At 39.3% G+C, this 22,819-nt stretch overlaps 1 long non-coding RNA gene across 1 annotated transcript; it reads right to left on the bottom strand.

Moving 5' to 3' along the window:
- Positions 1-3,140: 3,140 nt before the first annotated feature.
- Positions 3,141-18,329, bottom strand: LOC127952336 (uncharacterized). The gene is made up of 3 exons (XR_008152915.1): positions 16,305-18,329; positions 7,109-7,739; positions 3,141-3,315 (listed from the first exon to the last, which is right to left on the bottom strand). It is a non-coding gene; the product is annotated as an uncharacterized LOC127952336 (long non-coding RNA).
- Between the last annotated feature and the right edge of the window lie 4,490 nt (positions 18,330-22,819).

Raw genomic sequence — 22,819 nt, forward strand, 5'->3', positions numbered from 1 at the left:
TTTACAGTGTAACTCAGACATACAATGTCCAATCTGCCCCAAACTTCACATGTTAGATAAGACTTCTGCCCTTAACAGATCTACATGCCCATATTCAGTTATAGTCATAGCGCCACCTGCTGGCAACAGTAAGTGACATGTTTTACGCTGCGACAAACTACTCCTAGAAATAGTATTACATTAATGTTTTTTTTGTGGTCAGTCTAATCTAAAGGCCTGTGAAATGCTAAATTATGGAGATCTTGTTTTTTTTTTTAAAGGGCGTGTCCATGGCGTCATGACAAAATTTGCTGTCTCGCCACAGTAAAGGAAGTTGTTGTAACTCAGGCATAAAATGTTCGATCTTCCCCAAACTTTACATGTTTGATAAGAGTCCTGCCCTGAACACAACTGAAGGCCAATATTCCATTATAATGATAGCGCCACCTGCTGGCAACAGGAAGATTGGCACATATATGGAATAACTTTGATATATTCCACTCATATTTATGAGTTTAAATGCATATTTCTCACCGCTCACCTATTTACTAAAGCCACTCGAGGCCGGTGAGCCCGGGTGCGAGGGCCCGTTCATCGCTGCTTGCAGCTTTAATTATTATTATTATTATTATTATTATTATTAGGGCCCGAGCACCGATGGTGTGAGGACCCTCTTGGAATTGCTCCGTTTATTATTATTATTATTATTATTATTATTATTATTAGGGCCCGAGCACCGAGGTGCGAGGACCCTCTTGTATCTGCTTTGTTTATTATTATTATTATTCTTCTTCTTCTTCTCCCGAATGAATCGCATTTTTGAGGGCTTTAACATGCTCAAAAAGTCATGAAACTTTGCACACGCGTCAAACCTGGTGAAAATTTTCGTCTGATATAGGATTCAGAAGAGGGTGTGGCAAAATGGCTCGACAGCGCCACCTATACTAAGAAAATCAACAGCCTTCCAGCTATGTTTCACGTACATGCACGAAAATTGGCACACATATGTAACACACCAATACCTACAAAAAAGACTCTTGGACCAAAATTCTAAACCCAACAGGAAGTCGGTTATTTTTAATATTATGAGCAAATTTTGTGTAATTTTGGTCATTTCCATGTGTTGTATTTTAATGAACTCCTCCTAGAGATTTCTTCAAATCAGCACCAAATTTGGTATGCCTAATCTAAAGTCCTTTGCGATGTTAAATTGCGAAGATCTTGAGTTTTTGTCGAAGGGCGTGTCCGTGGCGGCCTGGCGAATTTCGATGATTCGCCACGAAAAATGTAGTTGCTTTAACTCACACATACAATGTCCAATCTGCCCCAAACTTCACATGTTTGATGAAACTCTGAACCTGAACAGATTGACATGCCCATATTCAGTTATAGTCATAGCGCCACCTATTGGCAACAGGAAGTGTCATATTTTACGCTGCGACGAACTACTCCTAGAAATTTTTTGACATCAATGTCTTTTTTGTGGTCAGTCTAATCTAAAGGCCTGTGCGATGTTCAGTTGTGAAGATCTTGAGTTTTCGTTAAAAGGCATGTCCACGGCACCATGGCGAAGTTCGATGTCTCGCCATGTGAATAAAAGATGTTATAACTCAGGCATAAAATGTCCAATCTTCCCCAAACTTCACATGTGTGATAAGAGTCCTGACCTGAACAGATCTGCAGGCCAATATTCCACCGGGTGTGGCAGAATGGCTCGATAGCGCCACCTATACACTTTCAACGGAGTGTGCCTCGAGCTATGTTTCACGTACATGTACAAAAATTGGTACACACATGTAACTCACCAATATCTACAAAAAAGTCGCTTAGTACGAAATCCGAATCTCAACAGGAAGTCGGTTATTTTGAATTTTCCCTGCAAAATTGGTGCTGTTTTTTCCATTTTCAGGGGTTGTACTTTAACTAACTCCTCCTAGAGACTTATTCAGATCAACACCAAACTTGGTCAGTGTAATCTAAAGCCATTTGCGATGTTAAATTGCGAAGGACTTGAGGTTTCGTTAAAGGGCGTGTCCATGGCGGCCTGACAAATTTCGATGTTTCGCCATGAAAAAGGAAGCTGCTGTAACTCAGACATACAATGTCCAATCTGCCTCAAACTTCACATGTTAGATAAGACTTCTGCCCTTAACAGATCTACATGCCCATATTCAGTTATAGTCATAGCGCCACCTGCTGGCAACAGGAAGTGTCAATGTTTTACACTGCAAATAACTACTCCAAGAAATTTTATGACATCAACATTTTATTTTGGTCAGTCTAATCTAAAGTTCTTTGCAATGTTAAATTGTGGAGATCTTGAGATTTTGTTAAAGGGTGTGTCCATGGCGCCATGACAAAATTTGATGTCTCGCCATAGGAAGAGAAGTTGTTGTAACTCAGGCATTAAATGTTCAATCTTCCCCAAACTTCACATGTTCGATAAGAGTCCTGGCCTGAACACATCTGAAGGCCAATGTTCCATTATAATGATAGCGCCACCTGCTTACAACAGGAAAATTGGCAGATATATGGAATAAACTTTGACATATTCCACTTATATTTCTGAGTTTAAATGCATATTTCTCACCGTTCACAGATCTACTAAAGCCACTTACTGCCTGTGAGCCCGGGTGCGAGGGCCCGTTCATCGCTGCTTGCAGCTTTAATTAGGGCCCGAGCACCGATGGTGTGAGGACCCTCTTGGAATTGCTCCGTTTATTAGGGCCCGAGCACCGATGGTGTGAGGACCCTCTTGGAATTGCTCCGTTTATTATTATTATTATTATTATTATTATACTTCTCCAAAATGAATCGCATTTTTGAGGGCCTAAACATACTCAAAAAGTCATGAAACTATGCACACACCTCAGAACTGGCGAAAATTTACATCTGATATGGGTTTCAGAAGTGGGTGTGGCAAAATGGCTCGACAGCGCCACCTATACACGTTCAACGGTGTGCGCCCCGAGCTATGTTTCACGTACATGTATGAAAATCGGTACACATGTGTAACTCTCCAGTACCTACAAAAAAGTCTCTTAGAGCAAAATTCTAAACCCAACAGGAAGTCGGTTATTTTTAATATTATGAGCAAATTTTGTGTCATTTTTGCCATTTCCATGCGTTGTATTTTAACGAACTCCTCCTAGAAACTTATTCAGATCAACACCAAGTTTGGTATGCCTAATCTAAAGGCCTTTGCGATGTTAAATTGCGAAGCTTTTGAGTTTTCGTTAATGGTCGTGTCCGTGGCGGCCTGGCGAATTTCGATGATTCGCCATGAAACAGGAAGTTGCTATAACTCAGACATACAATGACCAATCTGCCCCAAACCTCACATGTTTGATGAGTCTCCTGACCTGAACAGATTGACATGCCCATATTCAGTTATAGTCATAGCGCCACCTACTGGCAACAGGAAGTGACATATTTTACACTGCGATGAACTACTCCTAGAAATTTTATGACATCAATGTATTTTTTGTGGTCAGTCTAATCTAAAGGCCTGTGCGATGTTAAGTTTTGAAGATCTTGAGTTTTCGTTAAAAGGCGTGTCCATGGCGCCGTCACGAAGTTCGATGTCTCGCCATGGGAATAAAAGATGTTATAACTCAGGCATAAAATGTCCGATCTTCCCCAAACTTCACATGTGTGATAAGAGTCCTGGCCTGAACACATCTGAAGGCCAAAATTCCATCAGGTGTGGCAAAATGGCTCGATAGCGCCACCTATACATTTTCAACAGAGTGCGCCTCGAGCTATGTTTCACGTACATGTACAAACATCGGTATACACATGTAACACACCAATACCTACAAAAAAGTCTCTTGGTACGAAATCCGAATCCCAACAGGAAGTCGGTTTTTTAGAATTTTCTCTGCAAAATTGGCGTTGTTTTTGACATTTTCAGGGGTTGTACTTTAACGAACTCCTCCTAGAGATTTATTCAGATCAACACCAAACTTGGTCAGTTAAATCTTAAGGCCTTTGAGATGTTAAATTGTGAAGATCTTGAGGTTTCGTTAAAGGGCGTATCCATGGTGGCCTGACAAATTTCGATGTTTCGCCATGAAAAGGAAGTTGCTGTAACTCAGACATACAATGTCCAATCTGCCCCAAACTTCACATGTTAGATAAGACTTCTGCCCTTAACAGATCTACATGCCCATTTTCAGTTATAGTCATAGCGCCACCTGCTGGCAACAGGAAGTGACATGTTTTAGGCTGCGACAAACTACTCCTAGAATTTTTTTGAGATTAAAGTATTTTTTGTAGTCAGTCTAATCTAAAGGCCTGTGCAATGTTAACTTGTGGAGATCTTGAGTTTTTGTTAAAGGGCGTGTCCATGGCGCCATGACAAATTTTGATGTCTCGCCACAGTAAGAGAAGTTGTTGGAACTCAGGCATAATTTGTTCGATCTTCCCCAAACTTCACATGTTCGATAAGAGTCCTGCCCTAAACACATTTGAAGGCCAATATTCCATTATAATGAGAGCACCACCTGCTGGCAAAAGGAATATTGGCACATATATGGAGTAAACTTTGATATATTCCACTTATGATTTATGAGTCTTATGAGTGAGATGTTCTTCTTCTTCTTCTTCTTCTTCTTCTTCTCCCGAATTAATCGCATTTTTGAGGGCTTTAACATGCTCAAAAAGTCATGAAACTTTGCACACGCATCAAACCTGGTGAAAATTTTCGTCTGATATAGGATTCAGAAGAGGGTGTGGCAAAATGGCCCGACAGCGCCACCTATACTAAGAAAATCAACAGCCTTCCAGCTATGTTTCACGTACATGCACGAAAATTGGCACACATATGTAACACACCAATACCTACAAAAAAGACTCTTGGACCAAAATTCTAAACCCAACAGGAAGTCGGTTATTTTAATATTATTAGCAAATTTTGTGTAATTTTGGTCATTTCCATGTGTTGTATTTTAACGAACTCCTCCTAGAGATTTCTTTAAATCAACACCAAATTTGGTATGCCTAATCTAAAGTCCTTTGCGATGTTAAATTGCGAAGATCCTGACTTTTCGTTGAAGGGCGTGTCCGTGGCGGCCTGGCGAATTTCGATGATTCGCCACGAAAAATGAAGTTGCTATAACTCACACATACAATGTCCAATCTGCCCGAAACTTCACATGTTTGATGAAACTCCGAACCTGAACAGATTGACATGCCCATATTCAGTTATAGTCATAGCGCCACCTATTGGCAACAGGAAGTGACATATTTTACGCTGCGACGAACTACTCCTAGAAATTTTATGACATCAATGTCTTTTTTGTGGTCAGTCTAATCTAAAGGCCTGTGCGATGTCCAGTTGTGAAGATCTTGAGTTTTCGTTAAAAGGCTTGTTCTTGGCGCCGCGACGAAATTCGATGTCTCGCCATGGGAATAAAAGATGTTATAACTCAGGCATAAAATGTCCGATCTTGATCAAACTTCACATGTGTGATAAGTGTCCTGGCCTGAACAGATCTGAAGGCCAATATTCCATTGGGTGTGGCAAAATGGCTCGATAGCGCCACCTATACACTTTCAACGGAGTGCGTCTCGAGCTATGTTTCATGTACATGTACAAAAATCGGTACACACATGTAACACACCAATATCTACGAAAAAGTCTCTTGGTACAAAATCCGGATCCCAACAGGAAGTCAGTTATTTAGAATTTTCTCTGCACAATTGGCGTTGTTTTTGCCATTTTCAGGGGTTGTACTTTAGCAAACTCCTCCTAGAGATTTATTCAGATCAACACCAAACTTGGTCAGTTAAATCTTAAGGCCTTTGAGATGTTAAATGGTGAAGATCTTGAGGTTTCGTTAAAGGGCGTGTCCATGGTGGCCTGACAAATTTCGATGTTTCGCCATGAAAAGGAAGTTGCTGTAACTCAGACATACAATGTCCGATCTGCCCCAAACTTCACATGTTAGATAAGACTTCTGCCCTTAACAGATCTACATGCCCATTTTCAGTTATAGTCATAGCGCCACCTGCTGGCAACAGGAAGTGACATGTTTTAGGCTGCGACAAACTACTCCTAGAATTTTTTTGAGATTAAATTATTTTTTGTAGTCAGTCTAATCTAAAGGCCTGTGCAATGTTAACTTGTGGAGATCTTGAGTTTTTGTTAAAGGGCGTGTCCATGGCGCCATGACAAATTTTGATGTCTCGCCACAGTAAGAGAAGTTGTTGGAACTCAGGCATAATTTGTTCGATCTTCCCCAAACTTCACATGTTCGATAAGAGTCCTGCTCTAAACACATTTGAAGGCCAATATTCCATTATAATGAGAGCACCACCTGCTGGCAAAAGGAATATTGGCACATATATGGAGTAAACTTTGATATATTCCACTTATATTTATGAGTTTAAATGCATATTTCTCACCGTTCACCTAATTAATAAAGCCACTCGCTGGCGGTGAGCCCGGGTGCGAGGGCCCGTTCATCGCTGCTTGCAGCTTTAATTAGGGCCCGAGCACCGATGGTGTGAGGACCCTCTTGGAATTGCTCCGTTTATTATTATTATTATTATTATTATTATTATTATTATTATTATTATTATTATTATTCTTCTCCAAAATGAATCGCATTTTTGAGGGCCTAAACATGCTCGAAAAGTCATGAAACTTTGCACACACCTCAGAACTGGCGAAAATTTACGTCTGATATGGGTTTCAGAAGTGGGTGTGGCAAAATGGCTCAACAGCGCCACCTATACACGTTCAATGGTGTGCGCCTCGAGCTACGTTTCATGTACATGTATGAAAATCGGTATACACATGTAACTCTCCAATACCTACAAAAAAGTCTCTTGGAGCAAAATCCGAAACCCAACAGGAAGTCGGTTATTACTAATATTATGAGCAAATTTTGTGTCATTTTTGTCATTTCCATGCGTTGTATTTTAACGAACTCCTCCTAGAGATTCATTCAGATCAACACCAAATTTGGTATGCCTAATCTGAAGGCCTTTGCGATGTTAAATTGCGAAGCTTTTGAGTTTTCGTTAATGGGCGTGTCCGTGGCGGCCTGGCGAATTTCGATGATTCGCCATGAAACAGGAAGTTGCTATAACTCAGACATACAATGACCAATCTGCCCCAAACTTCACATGTTTGATGAGTCTCCTGACCTGAACAGATTGACATGCCCATATTCAGTTATAGTCATAGCGCCACCTATTGGCAACAGGAAGTGACATATTTTACACTGCGATGAACTACTCCTATAAAGTTTATGAAATCAATGTATTTTTTGTGGTCAGTCTAATCTAAAGGCCTGTGCGATGTTAAGTTGTGAAGATCTTGAGTTTTCGTTAAAAGGCGTGTCCATGGCGCCGTCACGAAGTTCGATGTCTCGCCATGGGAATAAAAGATGTTATAACTCAGGCATAAAATGTCCAATCTTCCCCAAACTTCACATGTGTGATAAGAGTCCTGGCCTGAACACATCTGAAGGCCAAAATTCCATCAGGTTTGGCAAAATGGCTCGATAGCGCCACCTATACACTTTCAACAGAGTGCGCCTCAAGCTATGTTTCACGTACATGTACAAAAAATCGGTATACACATGTAACACACCAATACCTACAAAAAAGTCTCTTGGTACGAAATCCGAATCCCAACAGGAAGTCGGTTATTTAGAATTTTCTCTGCAAAATTGGCGTTGTTTTTGCCATTTTTAGGGGTTGTACTTTAACGAACTCCTCCTAGAGATTTATTCAGATCAACACCAAACCTGGTCAGTGTAATCTTAAGCCCTTTGCGATGTTAAATTGCGAAGATCTTTAGATTTCGTTAAAGGGTGTGTCCATGGCGGCCTGACAAATTTCGATGTTTCGCCATGAAAAAGGAAGTTGCTGTAACTCAGACATACAATGTCCAATCTGCCCCAAACTTCACATGTTAGATAAAACTTCTGCCCTTAACAGATCTACATGCCCACATTCAGTTATAGTCATAGCGCCACCTATTGGCAACAGGAAGTGACATGTTTTACGCTGTGACAAACTACTCCTAGAAATTTTTTGACATCAATGTCTTTTTTGTGGTCAGTCTAATCTAAAGGCCTGTGCGATGTTAACTTTTAGAGATCTTGAGTTTTTGTTAAAGGGCGTTTCCATGGCGCCATGACAAAATTTGATGTCTTGCCACAGCAAGAGAAGTTGTTGTAACTCAAGCATAAAATGTTCAATCTTCCCCAAACTTCACATGTTTGATAAGAGTCCTGGCCTGAACACATCTGAAGGCCAATATTCCATTATAATGATAGCGCCACCTGCTGGCAACAGTAAGATTGGCACATATATGGGATATACTTTGATATATTCCACTTATATTTAGGACATTAAATGCATATTTCTCAATGTTCACCTTTTTACTAAAGCCACACGATGGCGGTGAGCCCGGGTGCGAGGGCCCGTTCATCGCTGCTTGCAGCTTTAATTATTATTATTATTATTATTATTATTCTTCTTCTCTAAGATGAATCGCATTTTTGAGGGCCTAAACATGCTCGAAAAGTCATGAAACTTTGCACACACCTCAGAACTGGCGAAAATTTACGTCTGATATGGGTTTCAGAAGTGGGTGTGGCAAAATGGCTCAACAGCGCCACCTATACACGTTCAACGGTGTGCGCCTCGAGCTACGTTTCATATACATGTATGAAAATCGGTATACACATGTAACTCTCCAATACCTACAAAAAAGTCTCTTGGAGCAAAATCCGAAACCCAACAGGAAGTCGGTTATTTCTAATATTATGAGCAAATTTTGTGTCATTTTTGTCATTTCCATGCGTTGTATTTTAACGAACTCCTCCTAGAGATTAATTCAGATCAACACCAAATTTGGTATGCCTAATCTAAAGGCCTTTGCGATGTTAAATTGCGAAGCTTTTGAGTTTTCGTTTAAGGGCCTGTGTGTGGCGGCCTGGCGAATTTCGATGATTCGCCATGAAACAGGAAGTTGCTATAACTCAGACATACAATGACCAATCTGCCCCAAACTTCACATGTTTGATGAGACTCCTGTCCTGAACAGTTTGACATGACCATATTCAGTTATAGTCATAGCGCCACCTATTGGCAACAGGAAGTGACATATTTTACGCTGCGACAAACTACTCCTAGAAATTTTTGACATCAATGTCTTTTTTGTCGTCAGTCTAATCTAAAGGCCTGTACGATGTTAAATTGAGAAGATCTTGAGTTTTCGTTAAAGGGCGTGTCCATGGCGCCATGTCAAAGTTCGATGTCTCGCCATGGGAGTAGAAGTTGTTGTAACTCAGTCATAAAATATCAGATCTTGCCCAAACTTCAAATGTTTGATAAGAGTACTGACCTGAACACATCTGTAGGCTAATATTCCATTGGGTGTGGCAAAATGGCTCGATAGCGCCACCTATAAATTTTGAATGGAGTGTGCCTCGAGCTACATGTCATATACATGTACGAAAATCGGTAAACATATGTAACACACCAATAGCTACAAAAAAGTCTCTTGGTACGAAACCCGAATCCCAACAGGAAGTCGGTTATTTTTAATTTTCCCTGCAAAATTGGTGTTGTTTTTGTCATTTTCAGGGGTTGTATTTTAACGAACTCCTCCTAGAGATTTATTCAGATCAACACCAAACTTGGTCAGTGTAATCTAAAGCCCTTTGCCATGTTAAATTGCGAAGGAATTGAGGTTTCGTTAAAGGGCGTGTCCATGGCGGCCTGACAAATTTCGATGATTCGCCATGAAAAATGATGGTGCTATAACTCACACATACAATGTCCAATCCGCCCCGAACTTCACATTTTTGATAAGACTCTACACCTGAACAGATCTACATGCCAATATTCAGTTATAGTCATAGCGCCACCTATTGGCAACTGGAAGTGACATATTTTACACTGTGACAAACTACTCCTAGAAATTTTATGACATCAATGTCTTTTTTGTGGTCAGTCTAATCTAAAGACCTGTGTGATGTTCAGTTGTGAAGATCTTGAGTTTTTGTTAAAAGGCATGTCCATGTCGCCATGACGAAGTTCGATGTCTCGCCATGGGAATAAAAGATGTTATTACTCAGGCATAAAATGTCCGATCTTGCCCAAACTTCACATGTGTGATAAGGGTCCTGGCTTGAACACATCTGAAGGCCAATATTCCATTATAACGATAGCGCCACCTGCTGGCAACAGGAAGATTGGCACACATATGGAATAAACTTTGATATATTGCACTTATATTTATGAGTTTAAATGCATATTTCTCAATGTTCACCTTTTTACTAAAGCCACACGATGGCGGTGAGCCCGGGTGCGAGGGCCCGTTCATCGCTGCTTGCAGCTTTAATTATTAGGGCTCAAGCCCAAAGGGCGAGAGGCCTATTGTTTTCCTTAGGATTATTTTTTATTATTATTATTATTATTATTATTTTTTTCCAACGTCTCGGGGGCTTTTGGGGCCCTTAACGTGCTTAAAAAGTCTTGAAAATTGGCACACAGATTGGAACCTCCGGCCATTAGGGCCGGGCAGAGACTGATACACGGGCGTGGCACAGGGACTCTACAGCGCCCCCTGGAATATGGAGGGCCATATATCATACATTCTTGCTCGTAGACGTATGAAACTCGGTACACATATAAATCTCATCAATCCAAACAACTTTTGTATTGCATATCATGGGCTCCGCCCAACAGGAAGTTGGCTATTTAGGGTTTAGTATTCAAATTTTTCGTCAAAGTTGTGGGGGCTTTTGGGGTCCTTAACATACTCAAAAACTCTTGAAAATTTGCGCACACTTTGGAATCTGTGGCCTTTAGGAGCCTGCAGAGGCTGGGACCCGGGCGTGGCACAGGGGCTCTACGGCGCCCCCTGGAACACAGTCAGAAATGTTGATGTATAGCTCACACATACTTGCACATATTCATATGAAACTCAGTACACATATAGATCTCATCGTGCCGAACAACTTTCGTATTGCATGTCATAGGCTCCACCCAACAGGAAGTCAGCTATTTAGAGTTATGTAAAAAGCGCATGCTCTGGAATTTGAAATACTTGTCATAGGTTTTTTTCTCGATTGCCGCCAAACTCGGTCAACATGATCTCAAGACACTGGGGATGAAAAATTGCCAGTGGATTTTTGATATCTCGAACGGTTTGCTCGTGGCGAGGCGTTGAAATTATGGCGAGAAATTAGAAACAGGAAGTGTCTAATACCATCCACATACATTTCCTGATTTTAATCAAACTTTATCAGATTATTCGTTGTATGATGTCGATCGCATATATGTGACTATTAGGAGTCAAAGTTATAGCGCCACCAACTGGCAGAAGGAAGTGTGTCATTTTCAAAATGATTTGAATTCAGCATCTTATTATTACTCGATTTGCTTCAAACTTCATCAGAATAATGTTAAAACACAGCTGATATAAATCTGCAAGGGGGATATTGATATCTAAAAAATTGTTGGCGTGGCAACATGTCAAACTGGAATACTTCTCAGGTGATTTTGAGGCAAATAACATACTTAGAATTTCACAAAACTCTGAACACACATCAGTATTTCTGATAGGAACTTAAATTGTGAATGGATTTTGGATAGCTTGAATGGTTTTGCCGTGGTGATTTTTTTAAATGACCTTACAAAGGGAATCATTATTGTATTTTTAAATTGCAGCTTCCAAACACGTCAAAGAATTTTTTCATACAGATGAAAAAGTCATTCTGAGGAAATATGCATAGTTTCACGACTTTACAACACTGTATGGATAACAGAAAATTAAAAAAACTGTCAGACATCTCATCTCACGCTGTCCCTCTGTTTGAGAATATGTGCTTCAGACTTCCATTGTCTGAGAGAAATAGCGCCCCTACAGGTTCAATTCCCGGACTTTTACTTTCACTTTTAAATCGGTTAAAAATACAAACAAATACTTAGATTTAATTCACACTGACAAGCTAAACCAACATATCTGATTATTACCGGTTCAGGGCTCATGGATAAATTATTTCTGGCCAGAGATACGTGAGAAATAGGAGAGATGAATCACCGCTGTGATCACGAGCGTCTGGAGTAAAGAGCTCAGAGAAAACGAATTTATTCCTGTTTTAAAGCTTTTAAAAATAAATTATTACAGCGATATCACACAATCAACCAATTAGAACACACCAAGAGCTAAATTCAGATGTTTTTGAACTGTTTGTGTGAAAATGAAATATTTGTGGCTGCCTATCTGAAATCACCGCCTCCGATCAGCGCGTACAGTGTCCAGCTCAAAACAAACGAATTTATTCTTGTTTAAGAGCTTTTTTAAATAAAATATTACCACAAATGCACACAATAAACCCATTGTAACACAACAAGAGCTAAATGCAGGTGTTTGTGACCTGTTTAAGTGTGCAAGACTATTTGAAAGCGCGACTGGCAGAATAACATATCTCTCGAGCTGCAGGATTCTGGCTTTCGTCGTACGAACGAACACATAACGGACAAGATTATTTCAAAATACATAATAGCTTGGCGACTATAAACGAAAACAGCCACGTGAACATAAACTGGATCTACTGGATTTGAATATTAAAGTGACCACATTTACCACTTGCTTCTGTCTTCAATTTTAATCTATATAAAAAAGGAAACTCATTCGACTTGGCTGCTTTTTTAATGTGTGCGTATTTATTTATTTATCTTTTTATACATTTTGTATAATTTCATAGTTTGTGTATTACAATTATAAAAACAAAAATAAAATTAGCCACTCACATAGAAATAGCTTAGGCCTTAACCTTTTTCTGACAGTTTTAGGGATTTTTAAAAATCCTAAAAAAACCTTATTTGTGCTGCAAATAATAATTTCAAACTCATTTGATACTGACCTATGACATCCTGTGACATTATATTTATTTTAATTTACATAATCTCATGGATGTAACAGTAAATCTGTTCAGCTCACAGATCAATACTAAGCTGTAATACAAGCAGAACTTTCACAAATGCTTATGAGTCATTTAAGGATTTGATAACACTGTAAAATAATGTCTAATTTGTTAACATTAGCAAATTCATTGATAACACTTTATAATAACTGCACTCATTATTAAATAGTCAGTTCATGCTTTATAAAGCCTTGTCCCAATATTAATAGTCAGTAGTAAGCAGTTTATAAATACAGCTATAAATAGCTTGTCCTTGGTTTATAAGCACATTTATTAAAAATGAGAGTAAGTTATCTTCCTATGAAAAATAAAAGATAAAAATAAACAAACAACAACACAGATTGATACAGAACTCAGAAATTTTATTGTGGATTTATTATAAAGCCTGCAAATGAATTCATACTCCTCCTCATACTACTCCATACTCCTTTTTCAACATGATGCCAATATACTGAGATGTTAAATTGTGAATGGGTTTAGGATAGCTTAAATGGTGTTGCCATAGAGATTTATTAAAGTAACATAAAAAAATACAATAGTTATTTTACTATATCTTTACAATTTTTCATTCTAAATCTTCATAATTTTTTATATAAGTAGAAGTCCTCATTTGAAGGAAGCACAGTAAGTTTCATAGCTTTATCACTTTCAAGAGCCAGCATAAAATTAAAACTATCATAACATATAAATCAAGCTTGCAATTCTTAGTACCAATAATGGCCACCAGAGGGAGCTATAGGATTACTTTTAAATAATTATTGTAGAAACGAGTATGATTTAAATCATTTATAGAAATCTTTCAAAAAAAAAATGAATTGTATATATTTTACTGATAAAATGACCCTCACTTAATTAGAATAACAAGCTGAAGTATTGTGAACTGTATATTAAGAATAATTCTTTATAAGCTTTATGGACAGATACGTTTTGAGTGACTCTTGAAGGTTCAGCACCACATCCTCTTTTATCACTGTTTAAAGAATTTATCTTACAGAATAGGTGTGAATGAATTTTGGATAGCTTGAATGATTTTGCGTGGTGATTTTTTGAAATAACAGTAAAAAAGTAACCAGTAAATGTCTTTTATTTTTTTAAAGTGCAGCTTCTAAACACTTCAAAAAAATGTACACATAGCAGACAAGTCATTCTGAGGAAATATGCATAGTTCCATGACTATACAACATTATATGGATGATAGAAAATTAAAAAACTATCATACATCTGATGTCACTCTGTCCCTCTGTCACTGTGGTTAATGTGTGTGTGTGTGTGTGTGTGTTTGTGTGTGTGTTAAGTGAATTAGGTGTGAAACTATCAGGGAGCATTTAGTCTCCAGCGCCAACATTTTACAGAACTGCCACTTTCCTGGAGTCTCAGAATTACAATGTGCCAGGTTCTGAGAGATCTAAGATTCCAAAAAATGATTTAATTAGAATACTATGAAGTATTGTGAAATACTATATATTAAGACTTTATATATATATAGGCTTAATTAACAGATTAGAGTGACTCGTGAAGGACCAGCACCACCTCCTCTTGTCCGATGGTTTGAGGAATATATCTTCCAGAATATGGGATTAAGATTTAGGAGCTCATTTTTATTCCACCTCCTTTCCTGAAAGTCTGTCTTGCAGAATTGACTAAAAATTAATCTTCACATTAATTCCTAATTATTTTGCAATTCTTTTTGTCAGTTCTTCTTGACCTGTTTTTCTCTTCCAGCTTTCCTGGACTATTGTATAGCACTCATAAATGATTAAATAAAAAATAATGGTAGTTATTAAGATTTATATGGTTTGGAATTGGTAAAATGTGCTTGGAAAAAAATCACAATAAAACAATGTTTTAATGTTTAATTTGGAATATTAACTGACATGAATGAATGCTATATAAATATTGTTCATGTTAACATAATGTTTATAAATGAAATCTTATTGTAAAGTGTTACTAAAGTTATATATATATATATATATATATATATATATATATATATATATTGTTCTGTGAATGTGATTTTAAAGTCTAGATGATTCGGATTAACCCTTTAACTGCCATATCATTTAAAACCTCACTGCCAGAGGGATATTGTGAATGCATGTGCCCGCTGGGCACAGTTTACCTGATGCCACCGGGGTGGCGATGGCATTGGTGGCTTGAGCCCGCCATCGCTGCTTGCAGCTATATTTATTATTATTATTCTTCTTCTCCAAAATGAATCGCATTTTTGAGGGCCTAAACATGCTCGAAAAGTCATGAAACTTTGCACACACCTCAGAACTGGCGAAAATTTACGTCTGATATGGGTTTCAGAAGTGGGTGTGGCAAAATGGCTCAACAGCGCCACCTATACATGTTCAACGGTGTGCGCCTCGAGCTACGTTTCATGTACATGTATGAAAATCGGTATACACATGTAACTCTCCAATACCTACAAAAAAGTCTCTTGGAGCAAAATCCGAAACCCAACAGGAAGTCGGTTATTACTAATATTATGAGCAAATTTTGTGTCATTTTTGTCATTTCCATGCGTTGTATTTTAACGAACTCCTCCTAGAGATTCATTCAGATCAACACCAAATTTGGTATGCCTAATCTGAAGGCCTTTGCGATGTTAAATTGCGAAGCTTTTGAGTTTTCGTTAATGGGCGTGTCCGTGGCGGCCTGGCGAATTTCGATGATTCGCCATGAAACAGGAAGTTGCTATAACTCAGACATACAATGACCAATCTGCCCCAAACTTCACATGTTTGATGAGACTCCTGACCTGAACAGATTGACATGCCCATATTCAGTTATAGTCATAGCGCCACCTATTGGCAACAGGAAGTGACATATTTTACACTGCGATGAACTACTCCTAGAAATTTTATGACATCAATGTATTTTTGTGGTCAGTCTAATCTAAAGGCCTGTGCGATGTTAAGTTGTGAAGATCTTGAATTTTCGTTAAAAGGCGTGTCCATGGCGCCGTCACGAAGTTCGATGTCTCGCCATGGGAATAAAATATGTTATAACTCAGGCATAAAATGTCCGATCTTCCCCAAACTGCACATGTGTGATAAGAGTCCTGGCCTGAACACATCTGAAGGCCAAAATTCCTTCAGGTGTGGCAAAATGGCTCGATAGCGCCACCTATACACTCTCAACAGAGTGCGCCTCGAGCTATGTTTCACGTACATGTACAAAAATCGGTATACACATGTAACACAGCAATACCTACAAAAAAGTATCTTGGTACGAAATCCGAATCCCAACAGGAAGTCGGTTATTTAGAATTTTCTCTGCAAAATTGGCGTTTTTTTGCCATTTTCAGGGGTTGTACTTTAACGAACTCCTCCTAGAGATTTATTCAGATCAACACTAAACCTGGTCAGTGTAATCTTAAACCCTTTGCGATGTTAAATTGCGAAGATCTTTAGATTTCGTTAAAGGGTGTGTCCATGGCGGCCTGACAAATTTCGATGTTTCGCCATGAAAAAGGAAGTTGCTGTAACTCAGACATACAATGTCCAATCTGCCCCAAACTTCACATGTTAGATAAAACTTCTGCCCTTAACAGATCTCCATGCCCACATTCAGTTATAGTCATAGCGCCACCTATTGGCAACAGGAAGTGACATGTTTTACGCTGCGACAAACTACTCATATAATTTTTTTGAGATTAACATATATTTTGTGGTCAGTCTAATCTAAAGGCCTGTGCAATGTTAACTTTTGGAGAAGTTGAGTTTTTGTTAAAGGGCGTTTCCATGGCGCCATGACAAAATTTGATGTCTTGCCACAGCAAGAGAAGTTGTTGTAACTCAAGCATAAAATGTTCAATCTTCCGCAAACTTCACATGTTTGATAAGAGTCCTGGCCTGAACACATCTGAAGGCCAAAATTCCATTATAATGATAGCGCCACCTGCTGGCAACGGTAAGATTGGCACATATATGGGATATACTTTGATATATTCCACTTATATTTAGGACATTAAATGCATATTTCTCAATGTTCACCTTTTTACTAAAGCCACACGATGGCGGTGAGCCCGAGTGCGAGGGCCCGTTCATCGCTGCTTGCAGCTTTAATTATTATTATTATTCTTCTTCTCCAAAATGAATCGCATTTTTGAGGGCCTAAACATGCTCGAAAAGTCATGAAACTTTGCACACACCTCAGAACTGGCGAAAATTTACGTCTGATATGGGTTTCAGAAGTGGGTGTGGCAAAATGGCTCAACAGCGCCACCTATACACGTTCAACGGTGTGCGCCTCGAGCTACGTTTCATGTACATGTATGAAAATCGGTATACACATGTAACTCTCCAATACCTACAAAAAAGTCTCTTGGAGCAAAATCCAAAACCCAACAGTAAGTCGGTTATTACTAATATTATGAGCAAATTTTGTGTCATTTTTGTCATTTCCATGCGTTGTATTTTAACGAACTCCTCCTAGAGATTCATTCAGATCAACACCAAATTTGGTATGCCTAATCTGAAGGCCTTTGCGATGTTAAATTGCGAAGCTTTTGAGTTTTCGCTAATGGGCGTGTCCGTGGCGGCCTGGCGAATTTCGATGATTCGCCATGAAACAGGAAGTTGCTATAACTCAGACATACAATGACCAATCTGCCCCAAACTTCACATGTTTGATGAGACTCCTGACCTGAACAGATTGACATGCCCATATTCAGTTATAGTCATAGCGCCACCTACTGGCAACAGGAAGTGACATATTTTACACTGCAATGAACTACTCCTAGAAATTTTATGACATCAATGTATTTTTTGTGGTCAGTCTAATCTAAAGGCCTGTGCGATGTTAAGTTGTGAAGATCTTGAGTTTTCGTTTAAAGGCGTGTCCATGGCGCCATCACGAAGTTCGATGTCTCGCCATGGGAATAAAAGATGTTATAACTCAGGCATAAAATGTCCGATCTTCCCCAAACTGCACATGTGTGATAAGAGTCCTGGCCTGAACACATCTGAAGGCCAAAATTCCATCAGGTGTGGCAAAATGGCTCGATAGCGCCACCTATACACTTTCAACAGAGTGTGCCTCGAGCTATGTTTCACGTACATGTACAAAAATCGGTATACACATGTAACACACCAATACCTACAAAAAAGTCTCTTGGTACGAAATCCGAATCCCAACAGGAAGTCGGTTATTTAGAATTTTCTCTGCAAAATTGGCGTTGTTTCTGCCATTTTCAGGGGCTGTACTTTAACGAACTCCTCCTAGAGATTAATTCAGATCAACACCAAACCTGGTCAGTGTAATCTTAAGCCCTTTGCAATGTTAAATTGCGAAGATCTTTAGATTTCGTTAAAGGGCGTGTCCATGGCGGCCTGACAAATTTCGATGTTTCGCCATGAAAAAGGAAGTTGCTGTAACTCAGACATACAATGTCCAATCTGCCCCAAACTTCACATGTTAGATAAAACTTCTGCCCTTAACAGATCTACATGCCCACATTCAGTTATAGTCATAGCGCCACCTATTGGCAACAGGAAGTGACATGTTTTACGCTGCAACAAACTACTCCTATAATTATTTTGAGATTAACATATATTTTGTGGTCAGTCTAATCTAAAGGCCTGTGCAATGTTAACTTTTGGAGATCTTGAGTTTTAGTTAAAGGGCGTTTCCATGGCGCCATGACAAAATTTGATGTCTTACCACAGCAAGAGAAGTTGTTGTAAATCAAGCATAAAATGTTCAATCTTCCCCAAACTTCACATGTTTGATAAGAGTCCTGGCCTGAACACCTCTGAAGGCCAATATTCCATTATAATGATAGCGCCACCTGCTGGCAACGGTAAGATTGGCACATATATGGGATATACTTTGATATATTCCACTTATATTTAGGACATTAAATGCATATTTCTCAACGTTCACCTTTTTACTAAAGCCACACGATGGAGGTGAGCCCGGGTGCGAGGGCCCGTTCATCGCTGCTTGCAGCTTTAATTATTATTATTATTATTATTATTATTATTATTATTATTCTTCTTCTCCAAAATGAATCGCATTTTTGAGGGCCTAAACATGCTCGAAAAGTCATGAAACTTTGCACACACCTCCGAACTGGCGAAAATTTACGTCTGATATGGGTTTCAGAAGTGGGTGTGGCAAAATGGCTCAACAGCGCCACCTATACACGTTCAACGGTGTGCGCCTCGAGCTACGTTTCATGTACATGTATGAAAATTGGTGTACACATGTAACTCTCCAATATCTACAAAAAAGTCTCTTGGAGCAAAAACCAAAACCCAACAGGAAGTCGTTTATTTCTAATATTATGAGCAAATTTTGTGTCATTTTTGTCATTTCCATGCGTTGTATTTTAACGAACTCCTCCTAGAGATTCATTCAGATCAACACCAAATTTGGTATGCCTAATCTAAAGGCCTTTGCGATGTTAAATTGCGAAGCTTTTGAGTTTTCGTTGAAGGGCCTGTGTGTGGGGGCCTGGCGAATTTCGATGATTCGCCATGAAACAGGAAGTTGCTATAACTCAGACATACAATGACCAATCTGCCCCAAACTTCACATGTTTGATGAGACTCCTGACCTGAACAGTTTGACACGACCATATTCAGTTATAGTCATAGCGCCACCTATTGGCAACAGGAAGTGTCATATTTTATGCTGCGAAGAACTACTCCTAGAAATTTTATGACATCAATGTCTTTTTTGTGGTCAGTCTAATCTAAAGGCCTGTGTAATGTTAAATTATGAAGATCTTGAGTTTTCGTTAAAGGGCGTGTCCATGGCGCCGTGACAAAGTTCAAAGACTCGCGAAGGGAATAAAAGTTGTTGTAACTCAGGCATAAAATGTCCGATCTTCCCCAAACTTCACTTGTTTGATCAGAGTCCTGACCTGAACACATCTGAAGGACAATATTCCATCGGGTGTGGCAAAATGGTTCAATAGCGCCACCTATACACTTTCAACAGAGTGCGCCTCGAGCTATGTTTCACGTGCATGTACGAAAATCGGTACAAACATGTAACACACCAATACCTACAAAAAAGTCTCTTGGTACGAAATCCGAATCCCAACAGGAAGTCGGTTATTTCGAATTTTCTCTGCAAAATTGGCGTTGTTTTGGTCATTTTCAGGGGTTGTACTTTAACGAACTCCTCCTACAGATTTATTCAGATCAACACCAAACTTGGTCAGTTAAATCTAAAGGCCTTTGCGATGTTAAATTGCGAAGATCTTGAGGTTTCGATAAAGGGCGTGTCCATGGCGGCCTGATAAAATTTGATATTTCGCCATGAAAAAGGAAGTTGCTGTAACTCAGACATACAATGTCCAATCTGCCCCAAACTTCACATGGTAGATAAGATTTCTACCCTTAACAGATCTACATGCCCATATTCCATTATAGTCATAGCGCCACCTGCTGGAAACAGGAAGTGTCATGTTTTACGCTGCGACAAACTACTCCTAGAAATGTTTTGACATTAATGTATTTTTTGTGGTCAGTCTAATCTAAAGGCCGGTGCAATGTTAAATCGTGGAGATCTTGAGTTTTTGTTAAAGTGCGTGTCCATGGCGCCATGACAAAATTTGATGTCTCGCCACAGCAAGAGAAGTTGTTGTAACTCAGGCATAAAATGTTCGATCTTCCCCAAACTTCACATGTTCGATAAGAGTTCTGGCCTGAACACATCTGAAGGCCAATTTTCCATTATAATGATAGCGCCATCTGTTGCCAACAGGAAGATTGGCACATATATGGAGTAAACTTTGATATATTCCACTTATATTTATGACTTTAAATGCATTTTTCTCACCGTTCACCTTTTTACTAAAGCCACTCGCTGGCGGTGAGCCCGGGTGCGAGGGCCCGTTCATCGCTGCTTGCAGCTTTAATTATTATTATTAGGGCCCGAGCACCGATGGTGTGAGGACCCTCTTGGAATTGCTCCGTTTATTATTATTATTATTATTATTATTATTATTATTATTCTTCTCCAAAATGAATCGCATTTTTGAGGGCCTAACCATGCTCGAAAAGTCATGAAACTTTGCACAATCCTCAGAACTGGCGAAAATTTACGTCTGATATGGGTTTCAGAAGTGGGTGTGGCAAAATGGCTCAACAGCGCCACCTATACACGTTCAACGGTGTGCGCCTCGAGCTACGTTTCATGTACATGTAAGAAAATCGGTATACACATGTAACTCTCCAATACCTACAAAAAAGTCTCTTGGAGCAAAATCCGAAACCCAACAGGAAGTCAGTTATTACTAATATTATGAGCAAATTTTGTGTCATTTTTGTCATTTCCATGCGTTGTATTTTAACGAACTCCTCCTAGAGATTCATTCAGATCAACACCAAATTTGGTATGCCTAATCTGAAGGCCTTTGCGATGTTAAATTGCGAAGCTTTTGAGTTTTCGTTAATGGGCGTGTCCGTGGCGGCCTGGCGAATTTCGATGATTCGCCATGAAACAGGAAGTTGCTATAACTCAGACATACAATGACCAATCTGCCCCAAACTTCACATGTTTGATGAGACTCCTGACCTGAACAGATTGACATGCCCATATTCAGTTATAGTCATAGCGCCACCTACTGGCAACAGGAAGTGACATATTTTACACTGCAACGAACTACTCCTAGAAATTTTATGACATCAATGTATTTTTTGTGTTCAGTCTAATCTAAAGGCCTGTGCGATATTAAGTTGTGAAGATCTTGAGTTTTCGTTTAAAGGCGTGTCCATGGCGCCGTCACGAAGTTTGATGTCTCGCCATGGGAATAAAAGATGTTATAACTCAGGCATAAAATGTCCGATCTTCCCCAAACTTCACATGTGTGATAAGAGTCCTGGCCTGAACAGATCTGCAGGCCAATATTCCACCGGGTGTGGCAGAATGGCTCTATAGCGCCACCTATACACTTTCAACGGAGTGCGCCTCGAGCTATGTTTCACGTACATGTACAAAAATTGGTACACACATGTAACACTCCAATACCTACAAAAAAGTCTCTTGGTACGAAATCCGGATCCCAACAGGAAGTCGGTTATTTAGAATTTTCCCTTAAAAATTGGTGTTGTTTTTGCCATTTTCAGGGGTTGTACTTTAACGAACTCCTCCTAGAGATTTATTCAGATCAACACCAAACTTGGTCAGTGTAATCTAAAGCCCTTTGCGATAATAAATTGCGAAGGACGTGAGGTTTTGTTAAAGGCCGGGTCCATGGTGGCCTGACAAATTTCGATGTTTCGCCATGAAAAAGGAAGTTGCTGTAACTCAGACATACAATGTCCAATCTGCCCCAAACTTCACATGTTGGATAAGACTCTTGACCTGAACAGATCTACATGCCAATATTCAGTTATAGTCATAGCGCCACCTATTGGCAACAGGAAGTTACATATTTTACACTGTGACAAACTACTCCTAGAAATTTTATGACATCAATGTCTTTTTTGTGGTCAGTCTAATCTAAAGACCTGTGTGATGTTTAGTTGCGAATATCTTGAGTTTTTGTTAAAAGGTGTGTCCATGGCGCCATGATGAAGTTCGATGTCTCGCCATGGGAATAAAAGATGTTATAACTCAGGCATAAAATGTCCGATCTTGCCCAAACTTCACTTGTGTGATAAGGGTCCTGGCCTGAACAGATTTGAAGGCCAATATTCCATCGAGTGTGGCAAAATGGCTCAATAGCGCCACCTATACACTTTCAACAGAGTGCGTATACACTTTAAACGGAGTGCGCCTTGAGCTATGTTTCACGTACATGTACAAGAATCGGTACACACATGTAACACACCAATATCTACGAAAAAGTCTCTTGGTACGAAGTCTGAATCCCAACAGGAAGTCAGTTATTTGGAATTTTCTCTACAAAATTAGTG

The sequence above is a fragment of the Carassius gibelio genome, chromosome B3 (genome assembly GCF_023724105.1).
Source record: "Carassius gibelio isolate Cgi1373 ecotype wild population from Czech Republic chromosome B3, carGib1.2-hapl.c, whole genome shotgun sequence".
Classification (NCBI taxonomy): Eukaryota; Metazoa; Chordata; class Actinopteri; order Cypriniformes; family Cyprinidae; genus Carassius; species Carassius gibelio.